This window comes from Ranitomeya imitator, chromosome 5 (genome assembly GCF_032444005.1).
Source record: "Ranitomeya imitator isolate aRanImi1 chromosome 5, aRanImi1.pri, whole genome shotgun sequence".
Lineage (NCBI taxonomy): Eukaryota > Metazoa > Chordata > Amphibia > Anura > Dendrobatidae > Ranitomeya > Ranitomeya imitator.
Window position 1 is genome coordinate 156,714,123 of NC_091286.1, and position 23,262 is coordinate 156,737,384.

At 43.9% G+C, this 23,262-nt stretch overlaps 1 protein-coding gene across 2 annotated transcripts in view; it reads right to left on the reverse strand.

Moving 5' to 3' along the window:
* The window catches only part of SMYD3 (SET and MYND domain containing 3), a 1,365,594-nt gene that overhangs the window by 767,049 nt on the left and 575,283 nt on the right, over positions 1 to 23,262 (reverse strand). The gene's annotated exons all lie outside the window — the stretch shown is intronic.

Below are 23,262 nucleotides of genomic sequence, written 5' to 3' on the forward strand. Positions count from 1 at the left end.
TGAAAATATATGTGCATGCTTGGCATTCTCCTTATAAAATGTTGAATTTCTATATTATGTATTTTAAGCCAATACAGAAGTAACTTGATAAAAGCAATCACAATGCTCTAGCATGTCAATTTCTATTTTCAATTTAATGCTACACAGAAGATTGCTTTTCTCTCAGCTGTGAAGAAATAACTAGGTTCAAGAATTACTGTTTAAATAGCTCCCTCCCACTTGCCCCCTGTATTCTGCAGACTGGAGCCACCATAACACGCGTGACGTAAATCATTTGTGAAATTATGGTCACACCAGGCTATGCCAGTGAACACAAGCAAGGGGGCATACTAACAAAATTATACATTTTCCTCTTCAGATGAATCAGATGATTAGTCTCATAGCTTAGTTTAAACATTAATCTAGATAGTTTCAGAAAATTGAAGGAGCAAGTATGTTGTACTTTTTATAATGCATCTGGAATTGATATATTGCAGTTGTTCCAAGAAAAACCTAAACATTATCTCTGTAACTCTCTTGATGCCAACCCTGATCCAACAGTCTATAGGGCCAAAGGGTATTCAAACTTTGTAATAATATTTATTTTTACCTTTTTTGCCTTTTACAAATTCAATAACCAGTTGATTTAATTAATAAACTCCGGAAGAGTAGGGACCTAATCCATTATCCAGTACTGAGCTACTAATTTCCTAGCCGTGAACAAATACGGGACACAGCTTGCTTACCATATTCATCAGTAGTCAAGTCCTCAACATACCCCAGTATACATACAAAAGCAGTACAGACTGTGAATTGCATAAACCCCATTTATAATTTCCAACACCCCTTACCAGAAAGGTTACAAATTAGCACAGGACCACATCATGTGTGTAAGTTTGAAGGATATATTTTACATCTAGTGTGTGTAGGATTTGGCCAGAAGCCTATGTCAAATAAGAATTGAGGCGTTCTGTATTCTTGATGTAATACGTATAGCTGGGATAATCTATGAGATTCACTAGGGGACAGTTGTGCGGTCCTTTTCAAAATTTCTTGCCATTGAACTTCTTCTATAGGGCCTATTACACTTTTCCATTTTATTCTAGAATGTGATGGACAATACTGAGATTAGACTACTAGAGTTATGCAAAGTAGCAATTCTGTGTAGTATCATATTCTTAGCTATATGGCCCTCCAGGATAAGTATGATATGCATGTCTCAGCCATAGGTATTAATAAAATCCAAAAGTAGATGTCCCAAACTCAGTCTGTAGTTGAGAAAATTCTTTAATCAAAACATGGAACATACTGAATCCCCCCGCAAGATAAAAAGACATGCTGCAGTCTATAAAGACGCGCTGCATGTGCGTAAACGCTGGTTTGCCACCTGGGTTCTTGTACGCATAATGGATATAGGATTTCATAAAATCCCCTCCACTATGCTGTAATATCTGGATGCTGCGGATTGGATGCTGCGGCTGCACACAGCATCCAATCCGCAGCAAATACACCACGAGGAAACATAGCATAATGACTCATGACTAATGACTAATTTTGTGAGAAGCACCTGTAAGACCACAGTCATCTGATCACATGCTGATTAGAACACTAAATAATTTAGTTAAATCATCCGATGGCATACTATATTAACCACCATAAAAAACTCCAAAATTAAAAATAAATAATATGTGCAAAAAAACTGTGCCTGATAAAAAAAATTCTAACAACATATTTAAATTCAGCAGGAGAAATCCTACTAGAATTACCATTAAATGTTCATGTGAAAAAAAAATCATGTTGACCAGTGATATTTTTGGACCTAACTGTAATATCTAATAGCCTATTCTGAAGAACTTGGACTGCAACACTATCATGAAAGTCTGCCTAGATTTCCTGCAATTTCCCGCTTGCAAAAACCACTATATGCAAGTATATGGCATCATGGTTTCTTTTGGCTTGGAGTCACTCAAAGGGAATCTGTCACCCCCAGGGACATATATGACCTATTAGTATGGGCACATAAGTAATAGAAATGTTGCACTAATCCTATCTGTATGCATCATATCCTCATATTAATGGGCTTGATGCTAAAAAATGTTATATTCTCTCTTTATGTTAATGATTTCTTCCAGGCTTTGGGGCGTGCAGTGCGTGGAAGAAATCCCTGCCTCCTGTCTTCATTGTAATACTTACCCCATCCCATCAGCGTCAGTTACGGCCCAAGAATCCTGCGCCCTGCACTCCCTCAGAAATATATACCTTTTTCTCATTTCTGTGGGCACTGCATTAAAGGGACTCTGTCACCTGAATTTGGAGCGAACAATTTTCAGCCATAGGGGCGGGGTTTTCGGGTGTTTGATTCACCCTTTCCTTACCCGCTGGCTGCATGCTGGCTGCAATATTGGATTGAAGTTCCTTCTCTGTCCTCCATAGTACACGCCTGTGCAAGGCAAGAATGGGAAAGGGTGAATCAAACACCCAAAAACTGCGTTTCTGGCCGTAGCCCCTTAGTCGTAGAATATGATCTCATATCATATTCTACGACTAAGGGCTACGGCCAGAAACGCGTAAGAATGCTACATGATTTTATCATCTGTCTGGACTAATTTTTTAAAAGAATGAAATAAAGAAGAATTTTTCTTATTGAAATTCAGTTTGCTAATCCAATTGAGACTCATTTCATCTGTGGTATGCTCTCAAGTGACCCAGACCACTGAAATGAAGGAGAATGTTGAAACCCATAGATGGCTGAGTGTATAAATTTAAAGAAGCTTTCTCCCTAACATTTATTTCCAACTGTTTTCCCAAACCTAGTATTTTTATTGTCATGTTAGGGAGTAGAATATGTTTAAATCAGTTTTGAACAACTGATGTTTTGAAGGAATATTATCTCGAAGTCTTACATTGATGGATGGTAGAGAATGTCTTCCTTAAGAGTCATACAATATCTAATCAAAAATCTCCAGACGCACAAAAGACATTTCTAATTCTGGGTAAAATATGTATTAACTGACTATGAGGAAGAAACATATTGTGGAATAGATAATATTTCATTTCAAGAAGTTTAGATATCTTTTTGGGGTGTATGGTTCAAGTGTTCCACTAATTTCTCCTTCCATATTTTAAATAGACTACTATCCATAACTTGTTAAAATTGTCATGTTCTTACTTATGAGGAAGAGTAGATGGAATATTTCTCTCCTGACTTTCCAGGCTATTGTGATCAACAAACTATTTAGTTTCGCACGAGGGCAGCACGGTGGCGCAGTAGATAGCACAGAAGCCTTGCAGCACTGGAGTCCTGGGTTCAAATCCCACCAAAGACAACATCTGCAAAGAGTTTGTATGTTCTCGCCATGTTTCCGTGGGTTTCCTCCGGGTACTCCGGTTTCCTCATACATTCCAAAGACATACTGATAGGGAATTTAGTTTATGAGCCCCAACAGTGACAGCGATGATAATGTGTGCAAAACTGTAAAGCGCTGCGGAATATGTTAGCGCTATATAAAAATAAAGATTATTATAATAACTATTTGAATTTGTCTGGGAAGCTTAGAGAATCGGGTAAATGCAGTAAAGATTCTAAAGATCAAGGGAAAAATAGATTAATTTCTAGGGTTTAAATAAAGCAACAATTGCATGGTTTTAGCAATTCAAAGCTACCGTATATACTCGAGTATAAGCCAACCTGAGTCTAAGCCGAGGCACCTACTTTTGCCACGGAAAACTGGGTAAGCATATTGACTCGAGTATAAAGCGGGTATGCATTGTCCCCTCATCCCTGTCCTGCTATGCATGGCTCCCCCTTCCCTGTCCTGGTATGAATGCTTCCCATCCCTGTCCCTATCTGCATGCCTCCCCTGTCCTTGTCATTGTATGCATGCCTTCCTCTTCCCTGTCCTGGTATGATTGCCTCCCCGTCCCTGTCTGCGTGCCTTCCCCATTCTTTCCCTGTATGCATGCCTCCCCGTTCAGTCTCTGCATGCATGCCTGCCACATTCAGTCCTTGTATGCATGCCTCCCCCCGTTCAGTCCCTGTATGCATGCCTCTTCCTTCCCTGTCCTGGTATGAATGCCTCCCCCATTCTGTCCGTGTATGCATGCCTCCCAGTTCCATCCCTGTATCCATGCCTCCTTATTCCCTATGCCTGTGTGCATGTTTCCGATTGAAACAAAAAAAACCATCATAGTTACCTACCTGCGCGCCCTTGGTGCTGGCACTGCATCTTGTTCCAGCCACCGGCACCTGCCTGCAGCTCTTCCTCTGCTCAGCAGTCATGTGGTACCGCTCATTAAGGTGATGAATATGCGCTCCACCCCTATGGGAGTGGAGATGCGTCCATATTCCATATTGCATCCTTAATAAGCGGTAGCATGTAACCGCTGAGTACAGGAAGAGCTGCAGACAGGTGCCGGCGGCGGGAACGAGATGTAGGTCCAGGCAGCACCGAGGGCGCGCAGGTAGATGACTATGATGTGTGCGCCGGCTCCTAGCACCCACTGCTCTAACCCCCCCTCCCCCACTTGCTTTCTGTACCGTGACTCATATATGAGCCGAGGGGGCGTTTTCAGCACAAAAACGTGCTGAAAAACTCGGCTTATACACGAGTATATATGGTATGTCTCAGTAAATTGGATATATTATATCTGCGAATACAAGGAAACTAAATCACACCCCTCTCTCTAAAGAGGCCTAATCAAGAAAGAGCTATTTTAGGCTTTTCGGATTGCGAAATTAACAAGATAAATGTCTTTATTTATATCTGAGTGCTTAAAAAATAGGGGAATAGTTTGCATAGGATAGAGTAGTTTTGAAAAGCTTAGCGTTCTCAATTTGTAGCTTCACCTTTCATAGATAATCGAACTTGCTATGAACCGAATAATATATTAAATGACAAATAAAAAATTGTTCCTTAATAACAGATTTCATAAGCAAAACATCTTTGCATGAAAGTATCATTTAATTTCCTTTTGTTCTTAAACTTTGTAATAAACTTTAGAAAACGTGAAAAGTAGCCTCAGGAGTAACAAAATTGCAAATTAACTGAATAACATTTACAACATTAATTCTCAACTTCAAAAAGTTGTTTTCCCTGATCAGGTCTAACAAAATCCTAGAAAAAGATCCTCACTAGACATAAATTCACAGATTTCTAAAATCCTGCTAATCTTCCTCTCTAGGCAATGGGCCTATACAGAGCTGAAGGTTCATCTTGATCCCCTAAAATTATTAAACCTCTCTGGCTTTAAAACAAGCAAAAACCAACCCAACTTTATTATTTCCCCAGCATAGCGTGAGAGAGTTTGTCAGAGAACTGAGCCAAATCCCATAACACATTAGCATTCAGTAATACAAAATGGATATTGTGTACTGAAGTGTAAAAGAGCTCCACAGTTACACCAATTTTGTGTTTTAGCTAAAGCAAATAATAATTGAAAGTTTTCAGAGCACTAGCTTTCAGATTACATTTTACCTGTAAAATTCTCTAATATGTGTGTTTAGTTGATTGGACCGCAAGACCAAAGGTTTCTGCGTATCTGCATGATAAGTTATACTAATACAAAGTTAAAAGTGGTTATTATGGCAATAAAATGTAATTTTCTCCTTTGCAGGAGTAATACAATTTGTCCATTGGTAAAAGAAATTTTGCAGAGTTGCAGAAACCATACTGAATAAAAGCTTGTTTCATCCTAAAATCGCATAAAACATCTGAGGTACAATTCGACCAAGATCACACAAATATTTTACTATACAGAAAATTTTCACCAGTAGACAGATATACAATACTAGATGGTGGCCTGATACTAAAGCATCGGGTATTCTAGAATCTGTATGTAGTTTATTTATGAAATTTTCAGAATAATGCAATTTACACACAGGATTCGGCCGGCCGGCCGGCAGCGTCCAATTAGCGAAGCGTGGTTCAAATTGCCACGTAGTATATTGCCCAGCCACGTAGTATATTGCTCAGTGACGTAATATATTGCACAGCCACGTAGTATATTGCAGAGCCACGTAGTATATAGCACAGCGACGTAGTATATAGCACAGAGACGTAGTATATAACACAGCCCATGCAGTATATAACACAGGCCACAAAGTATATGGCACAGCGATGTAGTATACTGCCCAGCCACGTAATATATACCACAGCCACGTAGTATATAGCACAACCACATAATATATTGCACAGCCACATAGCATATAGCACAGCCACGTAGTATATAGCAGAGACGTAGTATATAACACTGCCCATGCAGTATATAACCCAGGCCACGTAGTATAGAGCACAGCAATGTAGTATATTGCCCAGCCACGTAATATATACCACAGCCACGTAGTATATAGCACAGCCCACATAGTATATAGCACAGAGATGTAGTATATACCACAGCCCACGCAGTGTCTAACACAGCCCACGTAATATATAGCAATGTGGGCACCATATCCCTGTTAAAAAAATAATTAAAATAAAAAATAGTTATATACTCACCCTCAAATGGCCCCCCCGGATCCAGCCGAGGCATTTACCGATGCTCCTCACGACGCTCTGGTCCCAAGAGTGCATTGCGGTCTCGCGAGATGATGACGTAGCGGTCTCGCGAGACCGCTACGTCATCATCTCGCGAGACTGCAATGCATGGACCGGTCACCGGAGCGTCGCGAGGAGCGGGAAAGGCCTCGGCTGGATCCGGGGGGCTGACGGAGGGTGAATCTATAATGATTTTTTATTTTTTTAATTATTTTTAACATTAGATCTTTTTACTTTTGATGCTGCATAGGCAGCATCAATAGTAAAAAGTTGGTCACACAGAGTTAATAGCAGCGATAACGGAGTGCGTTACACCGCGGCATAACGCGGTCCATTAGCGCTGCCATTAACCCTGTGAGCGCTGACTGGAGGGGATTATAGAGCGGGCACTGACTGCGGGGAGCAAGGAGCGGCCATTTTGCTGCCGGACTGTGCCCTTCACTGATTGGTCGTGGCCGTTTTGCCGCGACCAATCAGCAACTAGGGATTTCTGAGACAGACAGACAGAAAGACAGACAGACAGAAAGACGGAAGTGACCCGTAGACAATTATATAGTAGATAAGTGAATTGGAATTTATGGCTGTGTTCATATATAGAGTAAATGCTGCATTTTTTCAGCTGCCTATCATCTACGTTTTCTGCACCTTATCATAGCATGCATTTATGCTGCATTTTTACAGTTTTTTTTCCTGTGTTGTCAACCTTATTTCGTATGTTTTTGATGCAGATTTGAAGCAGTGTTTTTAAGGGGTCTAATTTTTAGTATAGAAAAGCTTTGATTCTGCACTTAAAAATACAACTACAGTGTGTTAGGTGTCGAGTTACCGACGCTGCACAGGGGGAATCTTGAACCATGTCTGCTGCGGTCTCCCATTCTCCTCCAGCTGCAGTGGAGCCTGCTCAGCGGAAACGTCGGTCCCAGCATCTGGCTCAGGCTGATACTGGATCACTGGTTACAACTGCAATTCCAGGCTCTACCTTTGTAGCCAGGAATGTTCAGCAGCAAGCAGGTCTTTCTGGGACTAATGTTGTGAATTCTGTTGTCGAGCTCCCTCCTGTGGTCGTGGATGGTACTTCGGCGAGTTCTGTCCATGGACTCCCTCTGGTGGCTGTGAGTGAAGCTGCTGCTTCTGAGGTTCCTTACACAGGTGATGTGGTTTATCCTTTGGTTGGCTGCTCTATTTAACTCCACTCAGATCGTTACTCCATGCCAGCTGTCAATGTTCCTGCATTGGTTCAGTTCGCTCTTGGATCTTTCTGGTGACCTGTCTTCTCCAGCAGAAGCTAAGTTCCTGATAGTTATTATTTGTTCATTGTTTCCTTGTCCAGCTGGTTTTAATGATTTTGTCTTGCTAGCTGGAAGCTCTGGGATGCAGAGTGGCATCTCCGCACCGTTAGTCGGTGCGGAGGTCTTTTTGCACACTCTGCTTGGTCTTTTGTAGTTTTTTTGTGCTGACCGCAAAGATACCTTTCCTATCCTCTGTCTGTTTAGTAAGTCTGGCCTCCCTTTGCTGAAACCTGTTTCATTTCTGCGTTTGTGACTTTCATCTTTACTCACAGTCAATATATGTGGGGGGCTGCCTTTTCCTTTGGGGGATTTCTCTGAGGCAAGGTAGGCTTTATTTTCTATCTCTAGGGCTAGCTAGCTCTTAGGCTGTGAAGAGGCGTCTAGGGAGATTCAGGAACGCTCCACGGCTATTTCTAGTGTGTGTGATAGGATTAGGGATTGCGGTCAGCAGAGCTCCTACATCCCAGAGCTTGTCCTGTGTCAGTTTAACTATCAGGTCGTGCCGGGTGCGCCTAACCACCAGGTCATAACAGACTAAGTCCTGCTTTTCCCATACTGAGCATGCCCACGGGACGACCTCCCATTGGAGGTCGGGGGTCACATGCTTAGGTCCTGTTGCAGTTCCTATTGGACCACTAGGCAGGTCCTTGTCTGCTGGAGCTATAAAAGGTTCGCATGGCCGCATGGCCATGTGCTAGTATTAACCTATGTCATGAGCTTTGCTGCTTTAGTGGTCATATCTGCATGTGGTCAGGGTTGGCTGAAATAAGCCCCTAGAATACCGGCACCTCCGGTGAGGAGTTTTGTGTGTTTGAATTCAGGGATGGCGTATAGCCATGTAAATAGCACAATAAAGGGACCTAAAACATAACATTTAATATACTAGTTAAAAATGACATAACCCAACACACACAGACAAACATGTATAATACCAACAGTTGGTCAAACAGTTATCCAAGGAAATCACAGAGAAACGGTACTTAAAGCAGAAAAATACTCAAATTTACAACTGCTTCTCCTGCTAGCATGTCCTTACCCAAAGCTCCAAAAAACGGCTGAAGGAGGGTATATAAAAATGCTGCTATTTGTACCTGTGTGCTTTTGCTCAGAAATGTGACATCAAAACAGTATCATCAATTCTCACTGCATCTGCAAAAGTCACTAACACAAAAAATGCACCATAAAGTATGGAACAATCTCACCCGTTCCTGAAGAAGCCATACAAGGGATGCACTTCACCACGCAGTCATTTAGGAGATTCAAAAATTCGGTATAACACTCCATAGACCATTTCTTATTCAGGACCACCTCCCTAGTGGCGTATAGCTCCCTAGTGGCGTATAGCCACTAGAATTCCGGCGCCACCGGAGAGGTGTTTGTGTGCTTTGCTGACTGCGTGACCACTGGTTGCTCTCTGCTCAGTTAGGTAGCTGTGATCCTCTGTCAGGTTAACAGGGTACAGCGTTTTTCCTATCTATGTGATTCTGTGAAGTAACAGAGTTCGCTTATACCGCCATATAGTGCTGCCAATTCTAGCAGCAGGTTACTCTCCTGCACGGTGGACTCCAGGTTGTGAACGCACCTATTATTACCTATATATATACTCGGTGCGTTCCGCCAATTCTAACACAGTGTTTACATGCTTTTTCAGGCACCCCATATCAACCAATAGAGAAAAAATGCACACAAAAAAAACAGATCAACAGTGTCTTTATTGAGAATCTGTCACCATGAAAATGCCATCCAATCTACAGGCACCAAGTTATAGAGCAGGAGCAGCTGAATAGCTTGATATTTAGTTTTGTGAGAAAACATTCATTATAACCTGTCTACTCTTTCTGGGATTTTTGGTCCAGTGGGCGGTCCTATCAGTGACTGACCGCTATCTGTGTCTCAGTGTATATACAGAGACAGTGGTCAGTCACACAAGGACCACCCACTGGACCAAAAATCCCAGAAAGAGCAGAGGTTAAAATGATTAAAATACAGGCTATACTGAATATTTTCTCACAAAACAATATGTCAATCTACTCAGCTAACCCTGTCCTATAACATGGTGCATGTAGATTGGACAGCATTTTCATGGTGACAGATTCTATGTAAATGCACAATGGGCATATGTTTTTAAGAAATCACATGCATTTTGCATGGTCTATAACTCTTTACTTTCATTTTTCCTGCTGTGCTTTAAGAACAAGATGCCTTTTGTAATGCATCATTCTCTATCTATCGCATTTTGCATATTTTCATTACTGATTTTAATATAGAAGAAAACTATCCATCGACAATCTCATGTAAAATAAACTCTTGTGAATATTTTGTAGCACTGCGCATGCAGTGTGAATACAGAAGTGCAATCTGTAGAAAGTACATTTGCATAACTGCACTAACGGGGTAATAATGCACTTTGTTTTTGCTTTGCGATAGGCCTAAGAACTTACTGGCAGGTAGTGGCTAACTACCTGACTGTTCTGCCCTACAACTTCTCTCTCGCCTCAGGTGGCGATTCTCTGGCTTCATTTGACTTCACATCAATATAGTTGATTGTTCTCTTCCAGTCTGCTCTGTTGAAGGGCAACTGCTGCCTAACTGTGGGGAGCCAACTCACAATCAGCATGACATTTGCAATGACACACCGTCCACACAGCAGAGCGGCGAAGATGGAGCTGTTCTGTAGACATGATGTCATTGGAAGCAGAAGAATCGCCAGCTGGAAGAGATCATTGCAGAGCAAAACAGGCAGGTAGTTAGCAATTAGCTGCCAGAAAATTAGATCTCATCTCCCAAGATCTTGGTGCCAAGATCTCCATCTGTGCATGCGCTGCCCCAAGCAGCCATTTTCCCGGAATCCACCGAATAGTAAACCATGTAAGTGCAGGGACTCTGGGCTTTCACAAAATGTCATCAGAGTCCCCGCACCACCGAACACCGGAAGAAGTGCACATCCAAACACCCCCTCACCCCAGCCTGCAGCCACGCTCCACTCTTGCCTCCTCCAGCAGTGACCTGGGGACCCTGCTCCACCACAGCCGGTAAGGTATATCCGCATTATAAGATGCACCCCGATTTACCCCCGAGATTTGGGGGAAAAAAGTGAGTCTTATAATCCAAAAAATATGATAGTTTGTGGGCACTACTTGTAGAGCTCCCTGTGCCTGAACAGCAGAAAACCCACAAATAATTTTAATCCCACCAATGTTTCTTTGGCTATAAGAAAACAAAATCTGCATTTGATTTGGAAGATTTAGATAAAAATATGTAATCTTTACCATAGCTGTGAAACAAATAGTACCCCATAACTTATTATGCTACTTTCTCCTAAGCATGCTAACACCTTATACGGTATAAGATTTCTTGAGCATGCTTGGGGGTACTCTGAGTAATTTTAGTGCTCGGAGATTTAGTTTTTCTTGCCGCAGCTGAATGATTTACATCTGTTAGCCAGCATAAGTACATGTGGGGATTCCCTAGCAACCAGGCAACCCCCACATGTACTTATGCTGGCTAACAGATGTAAATCATTCAGCTGCGGCAATAAAAACTAAATCTCCGAGCATTAAAAAATACTCGGAGGTCACCCGAGTGTGCTCAAGAAATCTCGAGTAACGAGTATATTCGCTCATCACTAGAGATTATCACTTGAGGACTAAATCTCACATTCACACCAGTCAGTCTAATCTGTGTAAACCCGCCCCCACCTCCAATTGGCAACTTGCAGACAATGTAAAATCTATACAGGAAGCTTCCAATCAGGGGTGTGGGAGGGGTTATACACAGCTTAGCATTTTAACCATTGATACATCTACAACAAAGAAAATACTAATTCTAGACAAACGTCACCACGTTGCACTACATTCAGACAATCAGGCTCTCTGTCCCTACATCATGCAGTTCTTAGATTACAAAGAAAAAAATCTGCTGACAAATTCCCATTTGGCACCAAATGCCAAGCCCCTAAACTGTCAAAAAAAAAAGAAATTCTTAAATGGTGACCACATTTTTGAAACTATGTCCTTTGAGTGCTGACTACAGCATGGGCTTCTGGGGATATGCTCCCCAAATATTATTAACTGGATTGTCCAGAACCTAGTAAGTCATTTCAATATGAGATTGGTAGGGTCCAATTTGGCAGTGACCCAACTAAGCAATGTAAGCACCGAATATAGCAGCTCCAAGCATTGTTTGTTGGCTGAAGCTGAGTACTGCAGCACATTGACTTCGGAGACAAAGCACATGACTTGTCTGCAGCCACCACCAGTACCTCCCTTAGGCTAGGATCACATTAGCGTTTCTGTGTGCAGCATATCATCTGCATGCGCAATTGCATGCCAAAATGCATGCAAACGCATGTTTACGCAGCGTTTTTTATCTGCATGATCTTACACATTACGGCAAAAAATGCTGCATGTGCATGCGTTTGTATGCGTTTTTGTATGCATTTGCGTTGTTTATGTGCATGCTTTCAATACAAAAATGCTTTTCCAGGAGAATTTCCTTGACACAAGACACACACAATGGACGTGTCTCATGGTATTTCTATATATAGGCACACTGCACAGATGAAATCCTCATCTTTAGATGGTGTATTCAGCTGCAGGATGGATCTTAGCATGGAGAGCTTCAATATGAATCCGGAATTGTAATTGAAATTGGCTTTTGATGTGGCTTGTGAGGAAGAAAGGAGAAGAGAAAGATGGAGAAGACATCGTTGTCGCTATTGGCAACACCCCATTGTTGAAGTCTGAGAGAGCCATGGAGCCTACCACTCATTGTACACCGAGCTTTGTGAAAACCCGCAAAACTTTTTCGAGTACTTGAGAATGTCGGAACAGAGTTCTGAAGAATTGCTGCTATGTGTCCGAGGATCTATCAACAGGCAGGACACACAGCTACGTAGAGCAATTCCTGCTGAGGAACGTCTGTTGGTGACCCTAAGGTAAGTAATTTTGAAAAAGAAACACCTGTCATTAATATTACTGTTCTAAAAGCCATGTACTAATTTGTTTTCCCATTTTCTTTTCCACAGATTCCTGGCCACGGAAGAGACCTTAAAGGGACACTGTCACCTGAATTTGGAGGGAACACTCTTCAGCCATGGAGGCGGGGTTTTTGGGTGTTTGATTCACCATTTCCTTACCCGCTGGCTGCATGCTGGCTACAATATTGGATTGAAGTTCATTCTCTGTCCTCCATAGGACACGCCTGTGCAAGGCAAGATTGCCTTGTGCAGGCATGTACTACGGCCTGCTTGCAGCCAGCATGCAGCCAGCATGCAGCCAGCAGGTAAGGAAAGGGTGAATCAAACACCCAAAAACCCCGCCTCCATGGCTGAAGATTGTTCCCTCCAAATTCAGGTGACAGTGTCCCTTTAAGATCTCTACATTTTCAATTCTGGATTGGAGTGTCCACCCTTTCTGGGATTGTTTGAGAAACCTGCCGTGCATTATGTTATGTTCTGCGTGCAGAATTCCTCCACCAACCCACAACTGAACTCTTGCTGAAAAATACTGAAAAATTCAATGAAATTTGTAATTTTGCAAACTGTGTGGGGGCTGTGGACGTCAAACACATTCGGGTTCTGAAACCTGCTGGAAGTGGATCCAAGTACTTCAACTATAAAAAATACTTTTCGATTGCTCTCATGACGATTTCAGCTGCTGAGAGCTAATTTGTTGCCGTTGAAGTTGGCTCATTTGGACGAGGAAATTGCTCGCAGACTTTTAAAAACTCTGACATGGGCCAACGTTTGTATGGTAATAATTTTAATTTTCCACCGCCACAACCTCTTCCGTATACTGAAGGACCGCCAATGCCATTTGTTGTGGTTGGAGATGAGTCATTTCAAATGTGTGCCAACCTCATAAAACTATACTCGAGTCAGGACTTGATTCACACAAAAAGGATTTCCAAGGGCACAAAGAACTGTGGAATGAGCCTTTGGTTTGCTGGCATCTAAATGGCACATTTTGGGTACAGCTATCAATATTAAAATTGAGACAATTGATGAGGCTGTGAAATCGTGTGTTGTTCTGCATAATTACATCCTGGCAAAAGAGTGACCCCACTTAGAACTTGAGGAACCTGTTAATACCAAATTGCAGTATTACCAAGCTCACACTTGGAGGACTGCAGTGGAAGTTGCCCAAATGAGGGATAAATTGGCTGCCTACTTTGTTTCAGATATTGGACGTGTGGCATGGCAAGGCGAAATGGTTTAAGCCGCTAGGTAAAATGTACCTGTAATATTATGTACTTGTACTGTTTGCTGACTGTAATACTAACACCTTGACAGTATCTTTAATAATAAACATCTTGGCTGTAACACCTGTTAATACTTCACTCAACAATACACACATTTAAATTAAGAGATAAAGACAACACAGGGAGACAGATATTGTGAAACAAAATAATTTTTACTAACAAAAATAAAAACAATCGGAAATTTAACAAACAAATAAATAAAAAAAAGGAAAATAATGTGATTTACTTTAAGGGGTCTGCGGGAGGGAGTTACATTGTGGACCTGGGGGGTGTCGGGCTGTGAAGGTAGGCTAGGAGTGGTTGGAGAAGTTGTTACAGGGGAAGTGGCAGTCAATTGGAGGATTGGGTCAGAAACATTGGCAAATGACACATTGGGGGAAGAGGACACATTAGGAGTGGAAAATAAGTTGGAAGTGATTGACACATTGGATGGGAAAGAACCAAGGGAAGGTGTGGACAGACTTGAAAACACAGACACATTCGGAGGTGAGGGTTGAGGGGGTGGATAATGTTTCTCTGTTCTTTTCTTAGCCTTTGTTTTGCTGGTTCTGTGGAGTTTTTTTCCTGTTCCTGGGGTGCTGAACTTGGCTGCATGGAAGAAGTAGAAGGCTGCGCTGCTGAACTCGGCTGGGTGGTGGACGTAGAAGGTTGGGCTGCTGAACTCGGCTGCGTGGTGGAAGTAAGAGGCTGGGCTGCTGCACTCGGCTGCATGGTGTAGCTGGCTCTGTAGGAACAGTCCTAATGTCCAGCGGTGGTGGTGGATAGGTCACTTGTTGAGCAGACTGGTATAAAAGTCCTTGAGATGTTTGGAAAGATGCTGACGGATTCTGCAACTGATGCTGTGCTGGAGCTTGTTGACCCATAGGGAATGCTGTTTGTGCCTGCTGCTGATATCAGGACTGCTGCATGGCCTCGGTGTATACAGCCTGACAGGCCTTCATCACATACAGCTGAAGTTCAGGACTAAGGTTTTTTCCGTCACGCCCAGTTCTATAGCAGAAAAATAATGTTGCGCCGGTCTATTAAGGTCGGCTTCCAGGCGGTCAAGGCATCTGTGGACTTCCTGGAAAAGTGTGTTCACCTGAGTGAACCCACTATCCAGTATTTCTACAACCGCCTTCATCCCAGCCTGGAAGATCGAGCTTAAGTGAATAAACTCGGGCATGACTGATCTCTCCCAGGCCCTCTGCCGCTGGCGATCAGACCCAAGTAAAGTAGTCGCAGGGGGCTCGGAGAGGAGAAAACCAGATGGAACGGCTGCCTGTTCCCCAGCCTGTGAAGCCTGCCTGGTTGCTCCATCGCTGGTGGATGATTGGGATTGGGCCTGTTCATTGGGTGGTCGATGAGGGGCCGCTCCAACAGAGGACGATCCAGGTTGTATGGTGCTGCTCCAGGTTCTGTGTGGAAAATAAATGAAAAACATTAATAATAAAAAATAAAAAGTTTAAATAATAGTAAAACAACACAAAAGATACTCATGTTCGCTGAGCAACCACAGGCTTTAGAAAAGAAAGCTGATGATGGTACTTATATTTTCTGAGTTTTTGAGTAGCACCACTTTGAACCTGAATCTCCTCTCTCATTATTGAAGCGATCTTTCATCGAACACCAATGGACTTTTATTGTCTTCACTGTGAAAGGGGAAAAAAGGAAAAAATGTATTGTAAAACAATGCACCTACATTAACAGGTTCACTGCCGTGTCAGACAACATTGCAATACTTACGAAAATCCTTTCTGGCATGTGGTGTGGCACGGTCGCAATCAGCCAGCAGCGATGTTGCCACTTCTTCCCCGAGTCGTCGGATCAAGGCTGAGTCGGAATGATTCCGATCATAGGGGTCCCACAACGCTGCTTGCTCTTGCACAGCTTGAATAAGTAGGTCATTATCTATGTCACGTTGTCCTTCCTCATGTTGTGGAACCTATAGATGAAATACATAAAAATAATTTGTAAGTAAAGCTGAAAACAAATTCAATCACATCTCTGATAAAGGCTACTTACACCCCACCTTTCCTCCTCAGCAACTTGAGGTCGACGACCCTGGGAAGAATCATTTCTACTCGACTGCTCCTGCTCTTCCGCACTGGAAGGTACCTGTAAAGAAAATACATAATTTAACACATGTATAGTATTGCCAGTCAATACATACCAATCAGTAAATCAAATGTGATTACATAATCAGTGTCATATCCACTTTCGGAAGCTTCAGTGGAGGACAGGTTGGAATAGCAGGCAGCAGTCAAGTGAAACACTAGAGAAAAGAACAGATAAGAAAAATTTAACTTAAGAGCCAAACACAATGTAACCAAAAAACAAACAAACAATGGACAGCAATACTTCCATTACAGGCAGTGGTGCAATAGCACAGCAGTCAGGCAGCACAGAACAGGGACAGCAGCACAGCACCAGGACGGAAGCACCAGGACGGACGCACCAGGACAAAGCAGTAAACAGTCTACAAGGAACAGAAAAAAATTGGTACAGAGTACAGACTGCAAAGACAGACAGACATTTTCAAAGCTTCTATACTTACTTGTGCTTGGATCCAGAGTATTGAGAGCAATGAAATTACCCTTTGTTTTAGGAGTGGCTGAAACCAGTTCCTGGACATGTTCAATCTGAAGTCTGAAGTAAGTATGCGTACGCAAGTCCTTGCGTACCAGTGCGCTCCCATAGATAGTAATGCATTTTTTTACACACTCATCCGCAATCATCCGCATGCGCATGATTGCACAATATTTGACGCCTCAAAAACTGCAACATATTGTGTTCAAGACATTGCTGCACACTGCGAAACGACGCATGCGCACGCATCCGCATGCGAACACATGCAAACGCATGTCCCTTCGTACACCATGTTAAAGATATGCACACATGACACATGTGGATCTATGCGGATCATACGCTGCACACAGAAATGCCAATGTGAACCCGGCCTTATTTCGGCCACGGCTGGAGCAGTTTTCCACTGAAGTGAGTGTGCCAACTGTTGGACCCTCACCAATCTCCCCAGTTTTAAACAGATCCTCATAGACTTTGATAGCCAAGTCTGATCCACAGAATGGATGAGAATAGGTAATGCTCTGGGTCCCATGGACCAGACACACAGATTCATTTTTAAAACTGATGTGTGTATGGATCAATCAAATTGTATGGGTCAGTGTGTTGTATGTCTGAGAAAAAAAATAGCACACAGATGTGTGAATTAAGCCTTACTCTGAAATTCTATGATGTTTCAAAGAAAGCATAACTGTAAGAGCTGGCCGAAGTCCATGTGCTAAAGACCAGTCCCCAGCTACATTTCTCCATCCAACTGTTTGAGTGACAGGGCTCTCCTAAATATGTGCATAGGGTGAGACCTGTCACTCACCTGTCACAATAGGAATGGGGCGAGGAGAAGTTGCTGTAGACCAGTCTTTTGAACTGCTCAGTAGAGCAGCATGGACCCTGGATGACTTTTAACCCCTTTCTGAACTCGGACGGGAAAGTACGTCCGAGGTCAGATCCCCTGCTTTGATGTGGGCTCTGGCAGTGAGCCTACATCAAAGTCGGGACATGTCAGCTGTTTTGAACAGCTAACATGTGCCCACAATAGCGGCGGGTTAAATCACGATTCACTCGCTGCTATTAACTAGTTAAATGCCGCTGTCAAACGCTGACAGCGGCATTTAACTAGCGCTTCCGGCCATCCAGACGGAAATGCGCGCATCGCTGACCCCCGTCACGTGATTGAGGTCAGTGATGCGCCAGCATAACAACCAGAGGTCTACTTGAGACCTCTATGGTTGTTGATGCCAGATTGCTATGAGCGCCACCCTGTGGTCGGCGCTCATAGCAAGTTTGTAAGTCTACTACATAGGAGCGATCTGAGCTTCGCTCCTGTGTAGCTGAGCCCACGGAGGCTATTGAAGCATGGCAAAACTAAAAAAAAATATGAAAAAAATAAAAAAAATATAAAAGTTTAAATCACCCCCTTTCGTCCCATTCAAAATAAAACAAAAATCAAATATACACATATTTAGTATCGCCGGGTTCAGAATCGCACGATCTATCAATAAAAAAAGGATTAAACTCATTGCTAAACGGCGTAGCGAGAAAAAAAATTGAAACGCCAGAATTACGTTTTTTTGGTCGCCACAACATTGCATAAAAATGCAATGGGCGATCAAAAGAACGTATTTGCACCAAAATGGAATCATTAAAAACGTCAGCTCAGCATGCAAAAAATAAGCCCAAATTCGACCCCAGATCACGAAAAATGGAGACGCTACATGTATCGGGAAATTGCGCAATATTATTTCTTTTTAGCAAAGTTTGGAAAATTTTTTCACCACTTAGATAAATAATAACTTAGACATTTTTGGTATCTATGAACTCGTAATGACCTGAAGAATCAAAATGGCAGGTCAGTTTTAGCATTTAGCAAACCTAGCAAAAAACAAGTGTGGGATTGCACTTTTTTTGGCAATTTCACCGCACTTGGAATTTTTTTTCCTGTTCTCTAGTACATGACATGCTAAAACCAATGATGTTGTTCAAAAGTACAACTCGTCCCACAAAAAATAAGCCCTCACATGGCCATATTGATGGAAAGATAAAAAGTTATGGCTCTGGGAAGGAGGGGAGCGAAAAACGAAAAAGAAAAAGTGTAAATACCCCGGGCCATGAAGGGGTTAAATGTATGTTCTTTGTGAAACCCCTGAAATAACAGAGCCAGTGTCTAAATTAGGCTGCTCGTGGTTCAGAGAGCCTGTATTATCTGTCATGGACACTTGAAAAAATCTATAAGCTCAAAATCACCCATAAAATCCTAAAACATTGCCCCAATTGGCATGCATCAAACTAGTATGAGTGGTGTAGGGATTTCACTCACTCGGGTGCGACGTCTGAGACTCAGGAGGCACGTTTCTTGAAAAGTTCATAGGGTTTATTGCATCATAAACCACGTGGCGAAATAACAGAAAACAAATAGCCTTTGGCTCAGGAAAAGAAAAACAAAAGTCCAGTCCTTCCGGCTCAGTCCTGGAGCCTTGACACACACAGGAGGGTTTCACCTCCTCACATATCTATCTGTGTTAAGCATTAGGCTTTCTTTTATATGTCTAACCACACCCAGAACCCATCACATGACCAGACATGTGGTTGTGACATCACCACAGGTCCTGAAACACATATAGGTAGCTATGGTTACATCACAGCAGCAAGCCATCTATAAGACACATATCTCCCATCGATTAGACATCCTTTAGCCACGCTACATACCCCCCCCCCCCCTGCCTAAAGCCGTGGGGCTTGGCACTTTCCCCCACTAGACAAGGGATTCTTGACAGGGCATCAGCATTACCGTGCAGCTTTCCGGCCCTATGTTCCACATGGAAACAGAAGTCCTGCAGGGCTAAGAACCAACGGGTGACCCTAGCATTTCTAGCCTTCGTTTCCCTCATCCATCTAAGTGGGGCATGGTCGGATATCAGTCTAAATTTACGTCCCAGCAAATAGTACCGTAATGTGTCGACTGCCCATTTTATGGCCAAGCACTCCTTTTCAACGACTGAGTAGTTCTTTTCAGACGAGGACAGCTTCCTACTCAGATAGAGAACAGGATGCTCCTCTCCATGTAGTTCTTGGGAAAGGACTGCTCCCACCCCAACATCTGAGGCATCTGTCTGAAGAATAAACTCTTTCTTGAAGTTTGGGGCCATCAGAACGGGTTGCTTACATAAAGCCTCTTTCATTTCTTGGAAGGCTGAATCTGTTTCTTCGGACCACTTAACCATTACTGATTTTGTCCCTTTTAGCAGGTCAGTCAGAGGCGCCGCCATTGTGGCGAAGTTTGGGATGAACCTCCTGTAATATCCCACGATTCCCAGGAAGGCTTTAACTTGCTTCTTGGAAACTGGTTTTGGCCATGTTTGAATTGCCTCCACTTTACTGATTTGGGGTTTTATTTCTCCATGACCCACTATGTATCCAAGGTACTTAGCCTCTTCTTTACCCAATGAACACTTCTTCGGGTTTATTGTAAATCCGGCCTCTCTTATAGCATCAAACACTGCTTGGACTTTCTCCAGATGACTCTCCCAGTCCGGGCTAAAGATGACGATATCATCTAGGTACGCAGCAGCGTATGCCTTGTGGGGTGCAAGGACTCTATCCATAGCCCTTTGGAAAGTGGCCGGAGCTCCCTGTAGGCCAAATGGCATCCGGACATACTGGAAGCATCCATCTGGTGTAGAAAACGCCGTCTTCTCCTTGGCTTCCTGTGCCATGGGGATCTGCCAATACCCCTTCGTCAAATCCAAGGTGGTTATGTACCTGGCAGGCCCAAGCCTTTCGATGAGCTCATCAACGCAGGGCATGGGATATGCGTCGAACTTGGAGACCTCATTCAACTTCCGATAGTCGTTGCAAAATCTCCACTCCCCATCAGGTTTTGGGACCAGGACAATTGGGCTCGACCAACCGCTCTTGGATTCCTCAATGACTCCAAGCTTCAACATACGCTCCACTTCCTTGGAGACTATTTCTCGACGGGCCTCAGGAATTCTATAGGGCTTCACGTTCACGCGCACATGGGGCTCTGTCAGGACCTCATGCTCTATGACCTTCGTGTACCCAGGCAACTCGGAAAACAGGTCCCTGTTTTTCTGGAGTAACTCCCGGCATTGCTGTTTCTGGGACTCCGATAGCATCTCCGCTATAGTAACCGCTCCAACCTCATCTTCTGGGTTGCTTAACAACGATGGAGTTACTGTCGGCTCTCTATCTTGCCACGGCTTGATAAGGTTGACATGGTATACTTGGAATGGTTTCCGTCTTCCTAGTTGGTGAATTTTATAGTTTACTTCACCAAGTTTCTCGATGACCTCATATGGCCCTTGCCATTTGGCCAAGAACTTACTTTCCACCGTCGGAACCAACACAAGAACTCGGTCTCCCGGATTGAACTGCCTCACTCTTGCAGACCGGTTGTAGACACTGCTCTACCAACTCCTCCCTTATTTTCGTGACTCAGTACAACAACTCCCCACTCATCAGAAAATGGGGAAATCTTGTGTCTGCCCCCGGCTCCTGTACCACCCCGTCAATAACTGTGACATTATTAAAGGCTTCCCTCAGAGTGGGGTCCCTATGTTGGGCAGTCCCAAAATTTTCACCGGATACCTCTAACTCCAGAATGTCAGATGCAGGGGACACTTCCTCCTCATCTCCAACCAGGACACAAAAAGGAAACCTGTCTGACTCTGGGTGTGGCGACACCTTTCCAGGGTTCATTGGTTCCCTACTCTTGCTAGGCAGCCCAGAACCTTTCCCCCACAAATCCCAAAACAAACAGAAATCCCGGCCAATAATTATAGGGTGCAACAAGTCCTGAACGACGCCGACTATGTGGGACTCAGTGCCACATGCCGTTTCAATGTCCACCCTGGCCATAGGGTAGTCCTTTGCATCACCATGTATGCATCGCACTCCGACCTTCTTTCCTGGGAGCAGGTGGAGAGGAAAAGTGGCCCTCACCAGGGTCACTAGGCTCCCCGAGTCTAACAGTGCCGTTACTGCTCGACCGTTCACCTTTACGGGACACGCTTGAGGTCCTTCGTTGGATGGAGAGTTCACACTACAGGCTGGATACGCATAGTATGAACAACGGCGTCCCATGCTGCAGTCCATCTGCTCAGTGGTCTGGGAACAACGGGCAGCTATATGTCCCGGCCCGTGGCACCTCCAACAAATAATATCACCCGTAGGGACCTTGGGCACCACCTTCCCCGCTCTTTGTGACCTTGGACGCACCACCCCTTTTTGGGACTCAGCTCCCTTCTGGGACCCCCAGTACGGCATGGGCTACCTCCCGAAGGAGCCTTCCAACCCTTGGTATCTCTCAACCAGTCCGATCAGCTCGTCGGCATTCTGGGGATCACCCTGGGCAACCCAAGACTGTATAGGCCTTGGGAGGGAATGGACAAACCGATCCATCATCACCCGTTCTACCATCTGTGCAGGTGTAGATGACTCTGGCTGCAGCCATTTCTGGACCAGGTGCAACAGATCAAACATTTGGGAACGAGGTGGTTTCTCCCGGTGATAGGCCCAGCAGCGAACTCGCTGTGCCCTGACAGTCAGTGTCACCCCCAAACGTGCGAGAATCTCGGCTTTCAATTTGTGATACTCTTTGGCATCCTGCAAGGTCAAATCATAGTATGCCTTCTGGGGTTCTCCCGTCAGGTATGGCGCCAGTACCTCTGCCCACTGCTCTGGCGGAAGTTTTTCCCGCTCAGCGACCCTCTCAAACACCGTCAGGAAGGCCTCAACATCATCCCCGGGAGTCATTTTTTGCAACGCGCGTCTTACCGTCTTCCGAACGTGGGTGTCATCAGCCAGACCTGGGGTTGGGGCGCTCGTCTTACCCTGGATGGCAGTTGCCAGAAGCTGCATCTGCTGCCGTTGCTCCTGCTGGTTCTGTTGCATCTGCTGCCGTTGCTCCTGCTGGCTCTGTTGTATCTGCTGCTGGTTCTGTTGAATCTGCTGCATCAACAGCCTGTTGCTCTCTTGCTGCGACTGGAGCAAGTGTTTCAGCAGGTCCTCCATTTTCTCCGGCAATGCTTGCTGGCTTACCACAGACTTGACCCAGGACATCCAATAACAGACTCTTCGTCTCCGCTGGGAACGCTGCCCGCACGTCTACCGCCAATTGTAGGGATTTCACTCACTCGGGTGCGACGTCTGAGACTCAGGAGGCACGTTTCTTGAAAAGTTCATAGGGTTTATTGCATCATAAACCACGTGGCGAAATAACAGAAAACAAATAGCCTTTGGCTCAGGAAAAGAAAAACAAAAGTCCAGTCCTTCCGGCTCAGTCCTGGAGCCTTGACACACACAGGAGGGTTTCACCTCCACACATATCTATCTGTGTTAAGCATTAGGCTTTCTTTTATATGTCTAACCACACCCAGAACCCATCACATGACCAGACATGTGGTTGTGACATCACCACAGGTCCTGAAACACATATAGGTAGCTATGGTTACATCACAGCAGCAAGCCATCTATAAGACACATATCTCCCATCGATTAGACATCCTTTAGCCACGCTACAGTGGGAATATGTTATTTGACAATGGTTTAGAAAAAAGGACCATGCAGAAAACGACATAGCATATGGTATACTAAATCTATTTTAAATAATATTATAATAA